General features: G+C 35.8%; 2 pseudogenes; one reads left to right on the forward strand and one right to left on the reverse strand.

Moving 5' to 3' along the window:
- Positions 1 to 6,684: 6,684 nt before the first annotated feature.
- Positions 6,685 to 10,390, forward strand: LOC101432420 (DNA repair protein RAD51 homolog 3 pseudogene; annotated as a pseudogene).
- A 2,279-nt stretch (positions 10,391 to 12,669) lies between these two features.
- LOC101432872 (dolichyl-diphosphooligosaccharide--protein glycosyltransferase subunit TUSC3 pseudogene) overlaps positions 12,670 to 23,413 on the reverse strand; it is a 40,558-nt pseudogene continuing 29,814 nt past the window's right edge.

The raw sequence follows: 23,413 nt of genomic DNA on the forward strand, positions 1-23,413 counted from the left end.
GGATATTGCTTTATGCTTGCTGGACTGGCCGTAGGCTTTATTTCAATAATAATTGGAGAAATGGCATGTGCCATCCCTGTTGGGTTACCCTTTGCCCATACTTCAGGCACATCTTCAAAGGGGAGTTGCGTGGCCATGGATTGGTTAGTTTCACTGAGGCAAAACACTCTCCATTCCTCCTGCAGAGGAAGGGTTAGCGCTATTTTCGGAGTGTACTATGGCCCCAGTGTCAGTTTGGATTGCCCCATGGCATGAAAGGTAATTTGAGCCTGCAGTTTAGATAGCAGGTCTCGACCCAGGATGGGGACTGGGCATTCTGGAAGATAAAGGATTCGTGAGTGACCTCCTTACCCCCAATGTTGCAGGTCCTGGCTTGAAGGAAGGTCCGTTGGGTACTTTTTCCAGTTGCCCCTATGATAGTGGCCTGTCTTTTTGATAGAGGTCCAACAGGCTTGGTAATTACAGATTGTTGAGCCCCAGTGTCAACCATCATATGTATGGTGTGGCCCCCAATTTGGACTCTGACCATAGGCTCCACGGGGCCGAGAGAATAGGAGCCCGGTCTGTTTTAATAATCTCTATCAAGAGTCCTCCATTCCTGCCAGCCCAATGAACTGATCTGCAGGTTTTTTCCTGAACCTTTATGGACCCAGGGTTTAGGTTGTGATGCCCCACTAGGTTTCCTGGCTAATATTTTGGCTGCAGAGGCCGGATCCAGTGGCCGGCTGGGACACTCTTGTTTCCAATGCCCGTCCTCTTTGCAGTATGCACACTGATTTCATCCTAGGCATGGGCCCTTCTCTCTCCTTGGGGCTGGGGCTTCCCAGGTTACTCTCCTTGACACAGGAATGGATTTTTCCATGATTGCCACTGCCAGAAGATCTGCCTTCTTCCTCCTCTATTTTCTTCCTTTCTTGTTTCTACATCATGGTTGACATAGACCTTAGTAGCTACTTCCATGAGCTGAGAGATATTCATTCCAGCAAACTCATCCAATTTCTGCAGCTTTCTTCGGATGTCAGTCTGTGATTGGGCAACAAATGCTGCATTGAACATTATTCACTCTCAGGAGTATCTGGATTAAAGGGCGTGTATACTCCGAATGTTTCTCACAGTCTCTCATAGAATTGAGCCAGACTCTCATTTAAAGCCTGTATAATTTGACTGGTTTTTGCCATATTCACTGCCTTGTGGCTGTCTGCCCTGAATCCTTCAACTAAGGCCCTATGGAACATTTCTAGTTGAGCCCGGTGGCACTATTCAGATCCCACAGGGGGTCCTCCTCTGGGAACTGCAAGCGGGCATATTGATCACTGTCCAAAGTTTACTCAGGTGGATGCTCTCTAAGTCAGGTTAGCGCTCCCTGCATGACACACATTCTTTATTCAAAGTTTAATAATGTCATTGTAAGTTGTTTACAATCAGCCCAGGTGGGTTTGTGTGTCTGTATGATGGACTGGAAAAGGTCTGTCATGGCCTGAGGCTTTTCTGAGAATGGTGGGGTGTGGCTTTTCCAGTTAAAGATGTCCATTGTAGAAAAAGCCTGATAGATGAATGTCTGGTTCCCCCCCCTGAATCTGGCCATCTGCATCATTAAAAAATGGGGTCTGTGTTTCACAGAGAGGTAGCTGAAAGGCAGCCTTTCTCTCTGCTCCCTGTGCCCCCCGGGCTTCCTGTGGTTTGAGTTGCCACCTCCCAGCATCTCCCTCCTGACTGATGGGCAGTACTGCAGAGGCATTGCCAGGAGCAACCAGTTATAAAAGCAGCTGGTCTGCATTTTCCATTGTGGAGGTTGCCAAAGGCTGCTGCAGAGATGGTAAAAGCTGCTGTGGAGATGACATAGGGCTCTCTGGTGCAGATGGTGATAAAGACAACTGCGGGGATGGTATAGATGCCTTCTCTGATGGCAATAAAAGCAGCAGCAGGGATGCTGTGGGCATCACAGTTCCCAATGTGGATGAGGACAATGGAGAACTGCTTAGGGAAACTAGCTCATTTTCATTCCTTAGCACTGCCGGGGCAGGAGTCATCACATAAGGCAGCAGAAATTCATGTTTGTAAGCCCCTTCTAAAATGGGTGGACTGGCACTTGACTTGGTGCACTTTCTCTGGGCCCTTTGCATGATGATTGTTTGGTCTGGTACCTGGGATGGCACACTTCAGTTTCTGTATTAGGCAAATTCTAGCTTCCTTAGTCACACACTTCCCTAACCAAGGTGGATTTTGACTCACAGCATTTTCCCATGCATCGATGTAGGGGAATTGGTCTGGATGTCCTGGATTTCTAGTTACTGCGTGGTGGACTTTACAGATGATCCAGGGATCTAACGTGCCTTCCTGGGGCCAGCCCACGCTGAAAGTTGGCCATTGTAATTCACAAAGCATCCTAAGCTAAACCAACTAAAACCAGAAATGAAAAAGGGACATTATCATAGACCACACAGTAATAAAATGAATCATAAGAGAATACTATAAACAATTGTGCCCCCTCCAAAAAGCAAATAAACTAGATGAAATGAACCAATTCCTAGAAACATACAAATTACCCAACACTGACTGAAGAAGATAAGATGTCTACATTCAATAGGCAAATAAGATCTAAAGAGATCAAATCAGTTATCAAAACTCCCTAAGATAGAAAATCACAGGACCATATAGGTGCACTGGTGAATTTTACCAATCATTTTAGACACAATAATCCTGTGCATATTCCTAAAAAAAAATTAGAGGGAAAACATACTAATTCATTTTATGTGGATAAAATTACCCTAACACAAGAGCCAGATAAAGATACTACAATAATATTATGGGCCAATATCGCTTTTGAATACTGAAACATTAAAATTAGGAAGCATCATTAATTAACTCAAAATTATAAAGGTTATAAATGAAAATCCCACCACTAAATCATATTCAGGATCAAGAGAAGGATGCCTACTAATACCAATATTTTTCAACACAATAGCGTCAGTTCTAGTCAGAGTAATTAGGCAAGAAAAAGAAATAAAATGCATCCACATTACAACGGTTTAAGTAAAACTTTCCTTTTTTGCACATGACATGATCCTATATAAAGAAAAAACAATTCCACAACAAAGCTAAGAGCTGATTTATTCACTAAATTAGATGGTAAAATATTAATGCAAAAAATCAGTGATGTTTCTATACATTAGTAATGAACAATTTTAAGAAGAAATAAAGAATAAAAGTAAGTATAATATAGCAATTGTAAAAAAAAAATCAAACAACTAGAGTTAAATTTAGCCAAGGATGTACATGACTTATATGCAGAAAATGATGAAATATGTCTTGAAGTACTCAAAAAAGCCTTAAATAAATGGGAAGGAATTTTCTTTTCATGGATTTGAAGAATAATTATTATGATGTCAATTGTAGCAAAAGGGATTTCCAGATTCAGTGCAATCCAAACCAAAATTCCCACAGACATCTTAGCAGAAATTGAATAGACAATGAAGAAATATGTCAGGAAGCATAAAAGCACAAATATCCAATAATATCTTGAAAAAGATGAATGTTGGAGAACTTAGACTTCCAAATTTTAAAATGTTTTATAAGGGTACAGATCTCAAAATAACATGACACTGGCAAAAAAGCAGACATATCAATAGAGATGGGAGTCAAAAAAAAACCTTCATGTCTATGCGCAATTGATTTTTTTGAAATAAATTACAAATTTTAATAGAGAGTGTGAGGCCAGGTTATATTTAATATAACCTAATATAAAAAATAGCATATCAACAAACATTTATAAATGTAAATATTAATTCAAATATAATAGAAATTAATGATACCACAATTCTTATTTTTATATTATAGATCTAATTATTGGATATAATAATATGTAAGAATGAAAAAAATTTATTGGTTTATCTAATTTCCATTTAGGTCATAATTATTTCTAGATAATCAAATTCCTATTTGGTAGTTCTTCACATTTTATTGGAATGAAATACAGCAGATAGCATTTGCCAACTCATAATTTTGTAAGGCATAATAGCTCAACATCTTGTTCAATCATAGTCATACTAAATCATTATTGATCCAGATAAGTTATTTTAATTAAAGAGTATGAATAAGAAAGTGTTAAAGAAAAATGAAGTATCCAAATATACATCTCTTCCTCAGCCCTCCTCAATTTAAAGCAAGTGATGACAGGAACAATTTGCCAGTTGCACTGAAAAATTATTGTTCATATACTATAATGTTGTTATTTTACATTTATCTGATCTACTCCAGCTCTTTTTAGTTAGTATTTGCATGAATACGCTTTTACAGCCTTTCACTTTTAAACCAGTTGTGTCATTATTTCTGAGGTGGGTCTCTTGTAGATAAAATATAAATGGCATATATATATATATATATATTTATATATATATATATATCCATTCTATTAGTTTATGTCTTTTGTTTATGTCTTTTGATTGGGGAGTTCAATTTATTAATGCTGTATTATTACTGTAAGACATTACTTCATCTATTTTGTCCATTGTCTCACTGTTGTCATATCTTTCTATTTTCTGTCTTCTTATCCTTTATTTTCTTTCCTAATCATCTTCATTTCTAAAGACTTCTCCAAATACCTTGCCCTTGTTTCTGTTTTTGTTTTTTTTCTTTTCAGACTGCAGCAGCCCCATTAGTATCTCTTACAAATCTGGGCTTTTGGTAACATACTCTTATCCAGTTTTGTTTGTATGTGAAGATTTTGAACTCACCTTCATTTCTGAAGGACAGCTTTGAGGGGTACAGAATTCTTGGCTGGAAGTTTTTCTCTTTCAGTACCTTAAATAGATCATGCCATTTTCTTCTCTCCTTCATGGTTTCTGATCAGAAAGTGGCACTTACTCTTATTGAGTTTCCTATGTATGTGATACTTTGATTTTATTTTGCTGCTTTCAGAATCCTCTTTTTATCTCTGGTATTTTTCATTCTGAACATTAGGTGTCTCAGGGTAGGTCTATTCAGAGTTACTCTGTTTGGGGTACATTGTCCTTCTTGGATATCGATATTTGTGTTCTTCATGAAGGTTGGGGAGTTTATGTTCATTATTTCCTCAAATATTCTTTCTGCCCCTTTTCCATTCTCTTCTCTTTCTGAGACACCAATATTGTGAATGCTTGTGCATTTTGCATTGTCATTCATTTCCCTTAGATTCAGTTCCATTTTTTTAATATTCTCTTTTGTTTCTGTTCTCTCTTTTCCAGTTCAGATATTTTGTATTCAAAATCACTATTTCTGTTTTCAAGAAATTCAACTCAACTAATATGTGCCTCTAATGTATTTTTAATCTCATGCATCATCTCTTTCATTCCTTTAAGGTCTGTTACTTTTCTTTGCAGACTTTTGAAGTGTTGTCTCTGCTCACCCATTGTCTTCCTAATATCCTTTATTTCTTCATTGATATTTTCTTTAAATTCTTTGAAGTGATTCAGGAGAGTTGTGAGATTATAACTGATTAATTCTATTAAATCCTGTATCTTTTCAGGATATTTGGCTTGTTCTTTTGCTTGGGCCCTCTCTTTTTATTTCCTAATATGGTTTGTAATTTTTTCCTGATGTCTAGGCATCTGAATATGTTGATGAATTTACTCTGATGGCTGATTACTCTTACTTACCTATTTTTTTTTCACAGTTCTTCATTGATATTTGGTTCAACATATCTCAGTCTTTAATACAGAGATTGTTGTTTTTTTCCATTCAATTTCCTGACCAGCCAATAGATGGCAATAGTCTGCACACCTTTCCACAGAGCTATTTTAGTCTCTGCTTTCCTGTGCTCTTGTGCTACATCTCCACATTCAAAGTGGGCTCTATTGGGTAAATTCACTGAAGAAAATCACCTTGACCTCCTCTTCCTTTTCCCTTGAAACAGGTGACAGGGAGGAAGATGTCTGTTCCCCTCTTAGTCTGCTGCAATGAGCCACGTATTTTGCCCCAGCTTAATATCTTGAGGGTGACAAAGGGGATCCCTTCCCAGCTGCCATGGGGGCTTATTAACTCATGTTTGTGATTTAGGTTTCTTCATCTCTCTGTCCCTCACCCTTCTGGGAGTTGTACACAACTTTCATGTTCTACTGACCTGCAAAGCTGGTCCCTCAGACAGTTTGTGGCTTTTTCTCTACTTATTTAATGAAAATATTCAGATCTGCTTATTAGTCCATCATTATCTTCCCTCCAATTCATTCCTTTTTAGAATATTAGTAAGTTAATTTTAGTCTATAGTTCATTTCCCAATCCTGAGCACTCTGGGATGATGATGCCCACTCCACCATTAATTGAGGGAGGCTTCAATCCCATACATCCAATGGATGGCACTCTCTTGCTTGCAGTTGTAAGCACTCTCAGTTCCTTAATATGTGGTTTTTCCTTCATCTCCTCCTTGTTCATAGTCTGGGTTGGGTTCATTGAAATGGAGAGTAGGTGTTTCCACTCTGTTGAGATTCCAGGCTCAGCTGGCACATGGGCAGTCAAAAGACTTAAATCTCTTGATTATACATCTCCCAATTCTAGTACTAATTATGGGTTCAACTAGAAGAACAGAAGTGTTCTTCTGAGTCTAACTCTGTCACACTGGGGAGCATAAATATCAGATTAGGGCTGTCAGGCTGCAGGGAAGGCAGTTAGTTTATATGCTGAGTTTGGATTAGAGTCCATATTTGAGCAACTATGAGGCTTTCAGGAGGTAACTCTTAGGCAACATATATTATTAAGCTAAACTTCAATTTTACAAAAATAAGTACAAGCATTATTATCAAGGGTCTGGTGTTTAGTCTGTCCTCTTTGACTAGGCACTACCTATATACTCTAAAGATTCTTGCCACTGGATTAGAGAACGTAGCAGGACTCCCCAGGATGGGAAATTAACTTTTGTTGTATATTGTGTGGGTCTCCAGTCACAGAGATAACAAAATGTTATACATTTTAAGAAAATGTGTAATGGCCTGTATTCATCAGTGCAAAATCTGGCAGAATAGTCACCATAGTTGCATAGTTACCTTCTGTAATCCGAAACCTCTCCAAAAACAAAGCCATAAGATAAATGCATAAATATAATTTAACATTTTTAAAAATAATGAAAAAATAACAAAAATATAAAAATATATTTATTTTTGCATTGTGTCTTTTATCACTCTAAGATCTGCTATATTTTACATGCAGTGAGAATTTCTTCTGCATATACTTGTTATCTTTTATGTACATTGAAATTTTATTCGGCATGTTCTGCAATTTCTTCTTACTTTTTTCACTTTGTTTCAAAAAAGCTTTAGGTTACAGAAAGTCACATAGAAAATAAAGGATATTCCTATACACCACACCCCTTCTACCTCTCATATTCTCCACTAAGAATAACGTAACACATGAGTATGTTTCATTTGCTGCAATTGATGAACAAATATTGCAGCATTGCCACCAACCCTGGTCAACAGATTAGACTTTGGTTTAAGCATTGCACTGTACACTTCTTTAGGTTCTGACAAAATGCACAACGTATTTTTTACAAATGAATGATGCTGTCCACTAATGCTCACTTTAATATATATTTGATTTTTTGTGTTGTAGCATATTGACTATCTAGTCATTTCTATCCAGATATATATTTTCATTGATTTTCCTTGTTGTTATGATGGGGTTAAAATCTGACATCATAAGTATATAACAATCATATTTGGTTTGATTCCAACATAACTTCAATATTATGCACCTATACTTTTCCTTTACTGTTCTTTCCCACCACATTTTTTGTACTTGTTACCATTTATATTTTTGTACCATTTATGTCCAAGATGAAAAGTTATCATTACTTTTTATGCATTTGCATTTTCACATAAATAGGAACTAAGTAGAGTTATAAACCAAACAATACATCATAATAATAAAGGTGATTATAATTAAATAAATAGTTGCCTTTACCTTAGGCCTTAATTGTTATGCCACATCAAACCACTTTCTAGTGCTCTTTCCTTTCTTTCTTAGGAACTTCCTTTAGCTTGCTCATCGAAAATGTCTAGTGATAATGACCTCTTAGCTTTTGTTTATCTGAGAATGTTTTAATCTCTCCTTCATTTTTAAAAGAAATTCTTCTGATGATAAAATTCTTGGCTGGCAGTTCTTTTATTTCAGTGTGTGAAGTATTTCAACTCAATCTCCTTGCTACTCTCTTACACTTTTTCTTGCAGCTTTCAGAATTCTCTCCTTGTTGTCCCTTTAATAGTGTGAAAAATATGTGATGGGTTATACTTTTCTTCATGTTTATACTGTTTGGGTTTCTCTGAGTTTTCATGGATATCTATGTATTTTGCTAATTTGGGGAAATTCTATCAAAATTTTCATTACATTAGTAAAAGGGTAGACATACAGATCATTGGGATTGAATTGGGGGTTCAGGAATAAACCTTCATTTCTATGGGCAATTGATGATTTTTGACAATTTTCAACATGTGCTCAAAGGTGAAAGAATACTTGCTTCATCACTGGGTATTGAGAAAGCTGGATACATTCCTCTAACCCACTCAATTATTTTATTCTGTCAAAAACCATATAATTTATGTAAATAATACAATCAGTGGAATTTGTATAATCATTGAGTTGTGCATTCACTATGCCAATCAATATTAGGGCACTTGCATTACTAAAAAAAGAAAAGAACTCACCCCAAAAGAAACTATCATATCCATGTTAGTGTTACTAATTATAATCCTATAATGTGGTTTCACCTTTTCTACTCATTTCCAAATAATTACAAACTTTTTTTTTTACCAATTCTGCTCAGATTAAACTTCAGCTTTTCATTTTCTAACTACATTCCACTTTATGGTGATTTATGTTCTAGCTATTTACTCCATGAGTTAGCATATTACATTTAGTTCACTATATTGAAAATGTATAATATTTGTACTTTTGTTACTGGCTTGCATCACTAAACATAATGTCCACCAGGTTCATCCGCAGAGTCAAATGTTTCACAACTTCATTTCTTCTTAGAGCTTTATAATATTCCATCTTGTGTATATACCATAGTTTGCTATCACATTCATCCCTTGATGGACACTTGAGTTGTTTCCATCTTTTAACAATTATGAATGATGTCACTGTGAACATCATTGTGCAGATGTCTGTTCCTGGCACTACCCTCAGTTCTTCTAGGTATATAAATAGTAGCAGTATTGCTTGGACACATGGTAGATCTACATCTAACATCTTTAGGAAGTCTGTCAAACAGACTTCTACAGTTGCTGTACCATTCCATATTCCCACCAACAGTGAATAAGCATTCTTATTTCTCCACATAATTTCTAACACTTGTAGTTTTGTTTTGTTAATAGTGGTCATTCTGTTATGTGTAAAATGATATTGCATTGTAGCTTTGTTTGCATATCCTTAAAAGGTAGTGATGTTAAACATTTTTTTCATATTTTTTTACCATTTATATTTCTTCTTAGAAAAATTTCTATTCAAGTTTTTTGTCCATTTTTTCCATAATAACATTCGCATTTATTTCAGTCCTGTAGCATGTACTGAGTATAATATGCTTGAAAAATTCCAATCTTAATTCTACTAAGCAAATTATTTGTCTTTTTCCATCATCTCCTTTGGAAGTTGCAGTTTAGAAGAACCGGGGTGATGCGCAGTTTAACCTCATGGGAACTATAATCAAGTATCCTGTGTTGAAATGCAGCGAATTTAGGGAGTTTCCGGCTGTCCAAAGTGGCACGGGTGAAATTAGTCTCTGCGGGTTTCCAGACTGCTGAGGAGCTCCTGGTGGTGAAACCTTAAGAGCTCAGAAAAGAAATTGGGATATCTAAAGAGGAAGGCTTAGAAACTCTACATATTATAAGAAGAGAATGTCTCTTAAATATACCAATGCATGCTGGTACATCTGAGACAGGCAAAAATAAATGTACAGCAGTGGAACTTCTTGAGCACAAGCATACCCAGGGCTTCATAATTACCTTTTGCTCAGCACTAGATAATATTCTTGGGGGTGAAGTACCCTTAACCAAAACAACAGAAATCTGTGGTTCACCTGGTGTTGGAAAAACACAATTATGTATGCAATTGGCAGTAGATGTGCCTATACCATAATGTTTTGGAGGAGTGACAGGGGAAACAGTTTTTATTGATACAGAGGGAAGTTTTATGGTGGACGGAGTTGTAGCCCTTGCCACTGCCTGAATTCAGTGTCTTCATCTTATAGCACGAACACACATGGGAGAGGAGCACCACAAGGCTTTGGAAGATTTCACTCTTGAAAATATTCTTTCCCATATTTATTATTTTCGTTGTCATGATTACATACATAGAACTCTTGGCACAAATTTATCTCCTTCCAGACTTCCTTTCAGAGCACTCAAAGGTTGGCAACATTGTGTAAATCACCAAACCAGAAGGAATCCCACAGTTCTGTTTCAAAATCACATCTCAGGAATTTAGAGATGCTGTTGTTGCTCCTGCATGCTCACTGCCAATAGAAGTTTCACTGAATTCCTGAAACGGTCATGAGAATCAGAAAAAGAGGAGCAGAAATCCAAAGATTAATCTCAAAGCATGCAAATGTATTGTTGCCTTAACATTCAATGTGGACAAGTAGTAGACTCATTATTTTAAAATATAAACACATACTATGGCATAAATGAATCAGAAATATACTGAAGTGAATGGGAAAAATAATTAAGGAGTCTGATTCTCTGAAAAAGTTCTTTTGAAGCATTGTTCTATTATTTTGCTGTTTCATTATCTGTAATGTTCAGTAGAGATAGTATAGGTATTGTGTTTCACAAAGGTGGAAAGCTAATTTCATGTGGCCAGTCTGAATTCAGAATGCCCCCCCCCTTTTGACAATTGCCTAGAAAATCTGTTTTAAATGTAACTTTGCTAACTCTTAAAAATGACAGACTTCCTTAGTCTAAAGAACAGGTAGCCCCAGGAGTCAGTATATCATTATATTCATTTATATGGGTAAAATAAAATATTAACTGACCAAACTGATTTTAGTAACCTCTGTCCTTTACATCTAAGACATTTGTTTAATTTTCTGTGTTGTTTTTATAATGTTAAAGGAATGCATTTGGACCTATTATCTAAAACTTGTCTAGCACATATTCTTCTGCAATAAGTTGATAAGTTCACATTATGTCTACATTTTTGATACCTAGTGTGATCCATTCTAGAATTCTAGGTTTATTATCATTTTCCTTTGAATAACCTTAACATTTGGAAAAAATTAAAAATTTTCATTCTTGAGTGTTTTCAAAAGCATCTGAAGATGTTTTAGTGCCTTGTTATTCTTAGTACTCTCAATTCACTAGCAAAATTTATTTTGATTCCCAGTGGAAGAAAATTATTTAAATAATTTAAAATTATGTACTTTGATTGCCACATTTTCCAGATTTTAGTGACAGGTGGTATTTTCTGTACTACATCAAATTTATACAATTTTTCAACATAACTATTTTGCAATTAATTATATGGAATAACCATAGTTAACCAGGACTTTGAGAATAAAAGGTGGCATGCTAACACTTATGCCAGGACAATGTGCAAAACCCTGAAACCCAAGGCAAATTGTATGACTGATTTCAAATGACTAACTTAATGTAAGACAACTGATTTTAAGTATCTATTTTATTTTTATTTTTAATTTATTTTTATTTTTCATTTTTAGGAGATACCAGGGATCTAACCCAGGACCTTAAACATATGAAGCAGGCGCTCAACAACTGAGCCGCACCTACCCCACACTTTACTTTTGAAGGTTTTAACGCATATATTATTACATTGATACAGTCATTTAAAAATTCCCTATTATTTTATATTCTCTCTGCTCCAATCATAAAATCGAGAGTTGTATGTCGTAAATTCCAGTACTACCAGGCACCAGATAATGTGGAATATCTTTTTATTTTAATTTTTTAAAGATTTATTTTTATTTATTTCTCTCCCCTGCCACCCACACAGTTGTCTGCTCTCTGTGTCCATTCGCTGTGTGTTCTTCTGTAACTGCTTCTATCCTTAGCAGCAGCACCAGGAATCTGTGTTTCTTTTTGTTGCATCATCTTATTTCAGCTCTCCGTGTGTGGGGCGCCACTCTCAGGCAGGCTGTACTTTCTTTCACGCTGAGCAGCTCTCCTTATGGGGCTCACTCCTTGTATGGGGGGCTCCCCTATGCAGCGGACACCCCTGCGTGGCAAGGCACTTCTTGCGCGCATTAGCATTGCACATGGGCCAGCTCCACACCAGTCAAGAAGGCCCAGGGTTTGAACCTTGGACCTCCCATGTGGTAGACAGACGCTCTATCCATTGGGCCAAGTCTGCTTCTGGACATCTTTTTAAAGTATCATAATACTGTACTTTAAAAGAGCTATAGGGCCCTGATTACAGCCAAAGCCATATTTTATAAAAATAAAATTTCATATAGCCTTTTCAAATTGTTGCTATTGCTGAAAGGTATGTATTTTTCACTTACAAAAATAATATGCATTTATTATAGGAAATGTAAAAATGTTTATATATGTGCATATACATTTTTAAACACAAAATTGTATCATTTTGTTACCTCCTGTTTAAAAATATTAATATATATCTTATGTTTTTCACATCATTAATTTTTTCTATTACAGTTAAAAAAATAGAAGAACAATTCTCATGGTGGAATCACATCTGGCCAGAAGTGAGAATAAAGTTGATAAACAGTGAGCCCATGACCCAACCAGTCTTGTAGATGAAGTCTAAGTTGTTTCTTTTCTTTAAAAAAGCAAACTACCCAGTGACACCAACAGGGCCAAAGCATGGTGCCAGAGTAATTGAGTGGTCTGAAGACTGGAATATGAGCATCTGTTCTGTCAGCAATACACTTCACTATTTGTTTAGCTGAAAATCTGTTTCTTCGAGGGGCAAATGTATCAGCTCTCTCTGGTCTGCCTTTTGGAGGAAAACGCATGAATGTAGGAGCAGAGTTTGTGGTAAGCTGTTGAAAAACATCTGTCCCCTCATCATAGTCCACCTTACTGAAGAAGCATTTGTTACAAAAACGCCCAGATGAATAGTACCAAGAGTTAACTAGCATTTGAATATACTTCATTAGCTTGCCTGAACATAGATCACTGAATGAGGCTGAAGTGCAATGAGCAAAACAATCATAGAATAGTGCCTTTATAAATTTTCAGAATTTGTCACTATTCACTTGGAAGACTGAGCTCATGAAACTGCATTCCATCAGGTGTTCTACTTTTTTCAGCTAAAAGATTATTCCTTTTCTCCTGTCCTCCTGCAAGCTGGATGCACAGGAGCAGCAGCAGAAGGAGGAAGCAAAAGTTCCCAGTGGACAAGTGCAACAGTTTCCACCTCACCTGCCTAGGGCATAAAAGAGCACCTCTGTCCCCTATAGCAGCAGGGCAGTATCTCCTCCACTCTCAGTAACCTGATTCCCTAACTCCTCCCAGCACCCTACAACCTTCGGTCCAGCCACTGGGAGCCCCTTGTTTGGACTATCAGGAGGATTACAGTGGCATAGCAAGAGACTCATGCAGTGGCCAAGGATGAGGAAGAGGAGACTAACGGAGCATCTGGCTCACTGAGAGAGGGAATCTTAGATGAAATTTGGCCCATTTTTAAATCATGTCTTTTGTCTTTTTATTGTTGAGTTGTAGGATCTTTTTTTTATTTTTTATTTTTTTTAAAGATTTATTTATTTTTTATTTATTTCTCTCCCTTCTCACCCCCCCAACCTGGTCATCTGTTCTCTGTGTCTATTTGCTGCGTCTTCTTCTTTGTCCGCTTCTGTTGTTGTCAGCAGCATGGGAATAGCTTCTGTTGTTGTCAGCAGCATGGGAATCTGTGTTTTCTTTTTGTTGCATCATCTTGTTGTGTCAGCTCTCTGTGTGTATGGCACCATTCCTGGACAGGCTGCAATTTCTTTTGCACTGGGCAGCTCTCCTAATGGGGTGCACTCCTTGCGCGTGGGGCTCCTCTACACGGGGGACACCCCTGCGTGGCACGGCACTTCTTGTGCGCATCAGCACTGCACATGGGCCAGCTCCACATGGGTCAAGGAGGCCTGGGGTTTGAACCGCAGACCTCCCATGTGGTAGATGGACGCCCTAACCACTGGGCCAAGTCTGCTGCTGGATCTTTTTAAGTATCATGGATATTAGACCCTTGTCAGGTGTGTGATTTCCAAATATTTTCTTCCATTGAACAGACTGTTTTTAACCTCTTCACAAAGTTCTTTGAGGTTCAGAAGTGTTTAATTTTGAGGAGGCCCAATTTATCTATCTTGTCTATTTTTTTTTTGCTCATGCTTTGAGTGTAAAGTTAAAAAAAAAAAACATCTACTACAAAGTCTTGTAGATGTTTCCTTATATTATCTTCCAGGAATTTTGTGTTCCTGGTTTTTATGGTTAGGACTTTAATCCATTTTCAGTTGATTCTTGTATAGGAAGAGAGATAGGGGACCTCTTTGATTCTTTGATTATGGATATCCAGTTGTCCCAGCATCATTTGCTGAAGAGACTGTTCTGTCCCAGAAAAGTGGACTTGGTAGGTTTATCAAAATTCAGTTGAAGAAAGAGATTAGGCTTATTTCTGAACTCTCAATTTTATTCTGTTGATCAATGTTTCTGTCTTTATGCCAATACCATACTATTTCAGCCACTGTAGTTTTAAAATACAGTCCAAGGCCAGGAAGCTTCTTACTGTCATAATATCCTCTTACGGTTCCTTTAGTGTCTCTGGGGTCAGACGTAATGTCTCCCTTTTCTTCACGATTTTTAAAATTTGATTCTTATCTATTTCTTTTCTTTAATAGTCTTGCTGAGAATTTCTTGATTCATTTTTACTTTGTTATTTTTTCAAGGAACTTGATTTTGGTTTTATTGATTTTCTCTATTTTGTTGCTGTTGTGGTGGTGGTTCTTCTCCATTTTATTTATATATGCTCTAATCCTTGTTCATTCTTTCTTCTTGCTTTGGAATTGTTTGCTTTGCTTTTTCTATTTTCTCCAGTTGTTCAGTTTGATCTTTGATTTTAGCTCTTTCTTATTTTTAATGCAGTCATCTAGACTATAAACTGCCCCTCAGCATTGCCTTTGTTATATCCCATAAGTTTTGATATGGTGTGTCCTCATTTTCTTTTAACTTGAGATTTCTACTATTTTCTATTGCAGTTTCTTTTTTGACCCACTGATTGTTTATGGGTGTGTTGTTTAGTCTTCAAATATTTGCAAATTTTATACTCTCCCACCTGTTATTGCTTTCTAGCTTCATTCCATTATTGTCAGAGAAGTTGCTTTCTATAATTTCAGTCTTCTTAAATATATTGAGACCTGTGTTATGTGTCAACATGTGGTCTATCCTGGAGAAGAATCCATGAGCACTTGAGAGGAATTTATAACCTGAAGATTTGGGGTTCAATGTTCTGTATGTCTGTCAAGTCCAACTCATTTTTCATATTTTTCACAATCTCTGTTTCTTGTTTATCTTCTACTCTAAGTTCTATCTATCGATGTGAGTGACATATTGAAGATGCCAACTATTATTGTAGAGACATCTATTTCTACTTTCAGATTTGCCAGAGTTTGCTTCATGTATTTTGTAGCACGCTGGTTAGGTGCATAGATATTTCATCTAATGCCTTCCCGGTGGATTGTCCCTTTTACTAATATATAATGGGTGTATGCATCTCTTAAGACTTTTTTGCACTTAAAGTCTGTCTTCTCTGACACCAGTATAGCTTACCCTGCTTTCTTTTGTTTGGTATTTATGTGAAGTATCTTGTTACAACCTTTCATTTTCAATGTATTTGCATCCTTGGGTCTAAGGTGAGTCTCCAGCAGACAGTACATGGATGACTTATGTTTTCTTCTCCTTTCTTTAAGCCTTTGTCTTTTGGTTAGTGAGTTTAATCAACTAATAGTCAATGTTATTATTGTAAAGTCATTACTATTTCTGCCATATTTATCCTTTGGATTTCATACATCTTATCTCACTTTTGTCCAACTTTTTACCTTTTTAATTACCCTTCATGGCAGTTTGAGATTTTTTTATGAATCCCAAAAGGAAAAAGTTAATGTATTTTGTAAACTAATCTATTCCTGGTGTGTGATACCCTCTGATTACATTAAATTCAGCCAAGTTTTCTTCAATTAGATTACCTGTTATGATTTTGTCTTTTGATGTGACTATGTCAGGTGGCATGACTCAGGTTAGTCTCTGCCCCTTGCTAGGCTGGATATAAAGGGACATTCTTACAGACAGATAGGATGAGAGAGCTCTGACATTTTTATCCTAATGTGTGACAGAAAGGAAAAGGCTTAAAAAGCTGAGACTGATAAAGAAGGCCCATAAAGAAACTAGCCTATGAAGGAGAGATAGGACTATGGGATCATTTTAGCACAAAACCACAAGAAGCTGGGCCCATGTAGCCTCAAGATGAAGAGGCAGATCAGAAGGAAAGGTAGACACCAGCTAGAGATCAGGAGACCATCTTGCTTCAACACATTTTAAATGTACAGCCCTTTGCCAGAATAATACACCGTTTCTGATCGCCTTCACTTCTGCACACTCCTTTAAGTCTCTTTCTTTACTGGTTTCCCTCTAGCACCACAACTCTCTTTTGTGTGTTTCCTGCAGAGAGGGATTCTTGTTTAGAAACTCTTAGTTTCTGTTTATCTGTGAATATTTTAAAGTCACTGTCATATTAGGACAGTTTTGGCAAATAAAGAATTCTTGGTTGGTAGTTTTTCTCTTTCAGTATCTTCTTTATATCATATCACTGCCTTCTTGCCTCCATGGTTTCTGAAGAGAAATCCACACTAAGTCCCCTGTATGTGATGTTTCACTCTTCCCTTGCTGCTTTCAGAATTTTCTCTTTATCTTTGGTATTTGTCATTCTGAATATTATGTGTCTTGGTGTGTATCTACTTAGATTTATTGTAATTGGTGTATGCTGTGCTTCCTGGACACATATATTCATTTCTTTCATTAGAGTTGGGAAATTTGGGGCCATTATCCCTCAAATAGTCTTTCTACCCCCTTTCCCTTCTTGTCTCTTTTTAGAAATTCCATAACATATATGTTGGTGTACTTCAAGTTATCGTTCAACCCCTGAGATCCTGCTCAATATTTTCCATGCTTTTCTCTGTTTTATTCTTTTCAATTTCAGGTATGCTTTACTCCATATCCCTGATTCTTTCTTATGGATTTAAATCTGCTATTGTGTGCTTCAATAGTATTTTTAATCTCATTTATTGTGTCTTTCATTCCTAGAAGCTCTGTTATTTTATATATCCAATATTTCAGATTTTTCTTTGTGCTCACCCAGTATCTTTTTAATATATTTTTATTTCTTTAGCCATGTTGTTTTTCAACTCCATGATCTGAAGTAAAAGATTTGTATGAATCTCACTGATTAGCTGTTAAAATTCTGTGTCTTATCTAGAGCTTTGATTTTTCCTTTGCCTGAGATATGTCTTCCTTCTTAAGTGTATGGCTTGTAATTTTTTTGCTGATATCCATGCAACTGATTCTGATGTTGAATTTACTCTGATGTTAACTTTCTCTTTCCTAGAAATTTACTGTTAAGTAGATGTGTGTACCACTTTTATTTGACTCTTGGTTCAAATTATTCTAGGCATTTAGGATTGCCCCTGTTTAACTACTCAGGCCAAGACTAAGAACCCAGTAATGGAATGCAGGTCAGTGTCCAAGGGCCTTGGAGAGGGTGGCAGTAAAGTCACTTGCTTGCCTCTTTGATTTATTTATAATTGGCTCTTTTCGTGCACTTCTCTGGTCTGACCAGCAGAAGACACTTTTGGGAGGCCTCTCATCTCAGACCCCATTGCTAGGGGAGTTCACAGTCAGTGCAATTCCTCCAGTGGATAAGCAGTGCAGAAGTAATATCCTCAGCACTGGCTAACACTCACAAACAAACTTTCTCAGGATCTACACCCTTAGCTACAAGCCAGGGGCAGTTAGGGAAGGAAGTTGAGAAGGAAGGTTTTCTTTAGCTCTCAGTGCAATGCCATGGCCCTAACTGGCCTGCAAATGTGAGAACTTTCCAATGTAGCAGACCAAGTTCCCTTGCCAAAATCTGAATTGCTCGAGTCTTTGTCCCTTACTCTCCACTTTCTTGTGGAAGAGGACCCCTGCTATCCCCTCCATCCACAGCCACTGCTGACTACACCTGCTCTAGTCTGCAGGCTGCTATTTGCTTTGTATGTGGGGGGATGGGAGTCTGCTGCTGCTTTGGTTGCTTTGCTCTTAGGATTTTTGAGCTGGTTGAGATCTCTTTCTTTTGTCCCTCTTTCTTCTGGGTGCTGTCGCACCCTCCCCTGATGTCCTGAGTCCCAGAGCATCCCTCCAGACAGTCTCTTTCTGCCTTCTAACTACTTTTCTGGGACATTAGTGAACCTTCTGCTTCTCTAGTCCTCCATCTTACCGTAAATCCCATCAGGATTTTTCCCTTCATTTTCCTTTTTAAATATGACCTTTTGAAGTTATTATTTTAGTTAAGGTATGATGTGCTGAATAAGGTTGGGTTGTGATAGATTGCTGCAATCCTTTATCAACAGAATGATAATCAGAATAAGAAAGAAAGCCACAGAAGGCTAGAAATCACTGGGACCCAGGGTAGGAAGGTGAATTACATCACATGCACACTGTCACATGACAGAAAAGCCAAAGATGAAGAATCAATGACAATGAAACTGAGAATACCACAGATTCTGAGGAGAAAGTATCAGTTTTCTGATTCCTAGACTTTTTACTTCTGCCAGCCATTACCCTCTGACCCAATAAATTTCTGTTGATTTTAACCAAGCCAATTCAGAGTATTTGCCTTAGAAGCCATAAACCTAAGAAAAATTCCTTGAGGGAAACAAGGCAAACATTTGTAGGGTCTTGTGTTAGGCAATGCATTTACACAAAGCCAGGAAGAAAAGAAATAAACAACCAGAGCTTCATAAATATTAAAATATTTGTGCCTCAAAATACTTTATCATGAAAACAAAACAAAAAAAAAACCTACAAAATATTAGAAAATAGTGGGAAATTATTTATCCAATATGAGTTCATTATCCAGATTATATAAGGCAATCCAACAATTTGATAACAAAAAGACCACAACCCAATGGAAAATAGGCAAAACTTTAATAGAATTTTCTCTAAAGAAAATAGATAAATGGTCAAGAAGCATATAAAAAGTTGTACATCAAAGCCTTTAGGAATATGAAAATCAAAAGTACAATAAGATACTATTTCATACCCAGAAGTATTTCTCCTGTGCAAAACAGGGAATAACAAGTTTTGGAGATGATGTGGAGAATTGTTCATTATTGATGAGAAGTTCAAATGATGGTAATGCAGTTAGTGTGGAAAACAGTTTGAAGCTTTTCAGAAGGTTTAGTATTGAATTATTAAATGACATTGCAATCTCACTTTTAGGTATATATCCTAATGAATTGAAAACAGGGACTTGAACACATTTGCACAGCAGTGTTTGTAGCAGCACTATGCCCAATTGCTAAAAGATGTCTGTAATCAGATTAGTGTATAAGCAAAAGATAGTATATACATAAAACCACCATAAAAATTAATTAAGACATGTTACACAATGGCCATTATTAAAAACAAAAGGAAAACTGTCAGTTCTGGAGAAGATGTGGAGAAAGGAACATTCCTTCATTGTTGGTTGGAGTGTAAAATGGTGCATCTTCTGTGGACAACAGTTTGTTCCTTAGGAAGCTAAATATAAAACTGCTCTATGATCCAGTAATCCCACTCCTAGAAATAAATTCAGAAGAACTGAAATCAAGGATGTAAAGAGCTATTTGCACACTGATATTTGTAGATGCATTATTCACAATTGGTAAAAGATGGAAACAAACTAGGTGCCCATTAATGGATAAATGGATGAAAAATTATGGTATAATTCTACTTAAGATAGCAAATTCATAAAGTCAGAAACAAGGTACCAGGTCCAGGGTTGGGGGAAGGGAATGGGGAATTAACGCTTTGTCATGCAGAATTTCTCTTTAAGATGATGAACTATTATAATGGATGGTGGTGAGATTAGCACAACAAGATGACTATTGAAACCTATAATTCTATATTTGCATGTGGTTAAAATGTCAACTTTTACATTATGTATGTTACAGATTAAAAATTAAAAAAAAAAACATGCAACCGTACAACATCACAGTGTACCATAAAGTAATCTATGGATGACAGTTAATTAAGTTTATTTATAATAACATTGTTTCAAAAGAGTGTACCTAAAACATCAAGTAATGCAAAGTGTTAACAATAGAGTTTACTGTATTTGTGAGGGAATATATGGAATCTCTGTATTTCTGCAGTTTTTCTATAAACTATTACTTTCTTAGTTAAAAAAAATAAACTATTATACCTCTTCATATAAAATATAAGAAACCTAACAACTTTAATTTCATTTGCTCCTTTTCATATAAGCCATTCTTTCCATATACATTACTTCTCTGTTGTACAATTATGAAAATACAATGCTCTTATTTTTGATGTGTAGTTTCTTTTATGAAAATTTCACATAGTTCTCATTCTTTGCACTCTTATTTTTGTACATTCAATTTTTCCTCAAATATCTTTTTCTTTTGGATGGAGAACTTAAGTTAGTTTTCTTTAAACCACAAAATTGTTGGCAATTAATGTTCTGAACTCTCCTTTATCTTATAAGACTCCATATTACAACTGTTTCACACATATTTTCACTAGATATAGAATTATTTTTTTTACCTTCCCACATTTTACATAAGGATTTTTCTTTGGGGAAGTCAGCCATAATTGATATGATCCTCATTCCCCACACCCTCAAAAGTTCCCCCTCCAATCCCCATCTAACCAAGTTATACATTCTCTCATCCCCACCATGGTGGTTTGGAAGTGTTTCTTTTTTTTTTTTTTTAACTTAAAATACAAATTTTATTTAGAAACCTTTGACTACTCAGAGAATACAATGTTTGTCAGTTCAACTTTTACTTAGAGTTCTCTATTCTAAAGGCCACATACCATCTGATGGTAGTATTTCTTATGTATTTCATCTTCTGTAGCTTGATTATGATATGCTTCTGTATGTGTGTGCTTTGGGGGTGGGAGTTGTTGGCATATAGTCTTTATCTTGTTTGGATAGTAAATCTGTAAATTGATGTTTTTTTCAAAATTTTATAAAATTTAATTCATTTTTTTCATGTTTTCTAGTCTGCTTATTTATGTAAGCAGTTTTGCAGTTGTTTTTGTTGTTTGTCCCTTGACTCCTTAGTAGGAAAATCATTTATTGATCTGGTTTAATGTATACTATTGATCTTTTTGACAAATTTGTCATTATTATATATTTTCCTTTTCTAAACTGTCTCTTGTTCATATTTATCTTAGTCTACATTTTTTTCTGCTGTGATTTCTCATGTATTTCCTCATCATAACATGTTTTCCTTAAGTCATTCAGCATATGTTCAAAACTGTTTCAAATTCCTTGGCTGCTAATTCAAAATTCCGTTTCATCTTGAAATCTGTTTCTGTTATTTTTTTTCCTTGATGTAGTTCACATTTTGTTGGCTGATTTATTTATTTTTATAATATACTGCAATTTGTGAACGACACATTGTTGGGAGCCTGGATTGTGGTGTTTTGATATGGGGTGTTGAGGTTTTTTCTGGCTGGCAATAAATGACTGGTAATGGATTTTGAATGTTCTTTGTGGTTTTTTGCTTTCTTTTCTTCTCTTAAGTTTTGCCTGAGTTAATCAAAGATCTTCATCATATTAGCTGGGCCATTGATTCAACTTCTTCTACCATGCCATGAATTTTATTAGGAATGTACTGGTCTCAGTTCTCTAAGAGTGTCTCTTGGACTGTTGATTCTCCATCTGTACATATACAGCCTAGTCTTCAGCTAAGGCCATGTAAAGCCATTGTCTATGAGGTGCAGAGGTGCCCAAAGATGTACTTACCAAATCCAATGGATGTGTCATGATGATGGGAACGAGTGTTGTTGGGGGGGGGGAAAGGGGGGGTGGGGGGGTAGGGTTGAATGGGACCTCACATATATATTTTTAATGTAATATTGTTACAAAGTCAATAAAAAAATATATATAAAAAAAAAACTGAGAGGGAAACTTTGAAGACAAAAAAAAAAAAGACCTAGTACTGATATCTGGGCATTTCTTTTTATACCTGTTTTCTCTGTTCCAACTCCTTTATTGGTGAACTCTCCACTATTAAAGAAACAGCCTATTCAGCTATGCTAGACCTTTAATGATCTGCTTATAGTCCATAACTCCTTAATCAGTACCAGTACAAAAAGACAGGTTAAATATAAATTCCTTCTCATGTATTTCCATTATCTCATGTTATGTGTGTTTCCAATGCCTGAAAATACTCATCATCTGCATTTTGTTCAGGTTTACAGCTATTTATGATAGTAAGGGAATTCTTGTACCACCTACATTGCTATGGCAGAAACCAAAATATAACCAAAGATTTTCAATCTCTGACTGAAAATGAAAAAAAAATGGCTTAAAACAATATTTCATTATGTTTCCTCTGTATTTGTACTATTCTGGCTTTATTTGTGGTTTATTAAATAATGGCTCTGTAATTTTCTTTCCTTTCTGATAATTGTTACTCAATTTTATTTGCTTTTTGTTCATTGTGGTTCTGGCTTTATCCTTTTTCCCATTAAGGTTAATTTCATTGGTTTTATTGTAACACCTAAAGATAACAGATAACTTTTCTTTTTACCTGTCTATTAATTCAGGAATTTAATATTTCCATTATTCATCTGATGGCCGTCTATCTTACATGAAGTGCTATGCATTATTCATACTGACATTTATTATAAAAATATTCTAGAGTTAAATATTTTAATTATTACTTAACCAAGAATAACAATGTCATTTTCCATTTTATTTATTTTGAACTTTTGAATTGATAGATGATGCAGGTTTTATATTATTGAATATTATTTAAAAAATTTATTATTGTCAGATAATATAGCTCATGTAGCATAAACTTTGAAAATTTAAAGAAATTTATCTATCAATTATAATACATTTTTATAAATAACTCATAGATGCTCTGAAAGAAAGTTACAAAGGTTCTGCAAATTTGGAATGACCAAATATATTATTCATATTAATACATTTATAGGAAATGTTTTATGGCAGGAATATTTAAATATTATGTGTTTTGTTCATTATGTTACTTCATTTAATTCATTTATTCAATAAATAATTTATTGAATATTTTCAATGTACTTGATAATATGTACACAATATAGCAATAAAATATATTTGTCTCTTTTGAACTCATATTCCAAATGGGACATACAGAGAAACATACAGGAGTAAATGATATGCCATGTTAGAATACAAA

This window comes from Dasypus novemcinctus, chromosome 10 (assembly GCF_030445035.2).
Source record: "Dasypus novemcinctus isolate mDasNov1 chromosome 10, mDasNov1.1.hap2, whole genome shotgun sequence".
Classification (NCBI taxonomy): domain Eukaryota; kingdom Metazoa; phylum Chordata; class Mammalia; order Cingulata; family Dasypodidae; genus Dasypus; species Dasypus novemcinctus.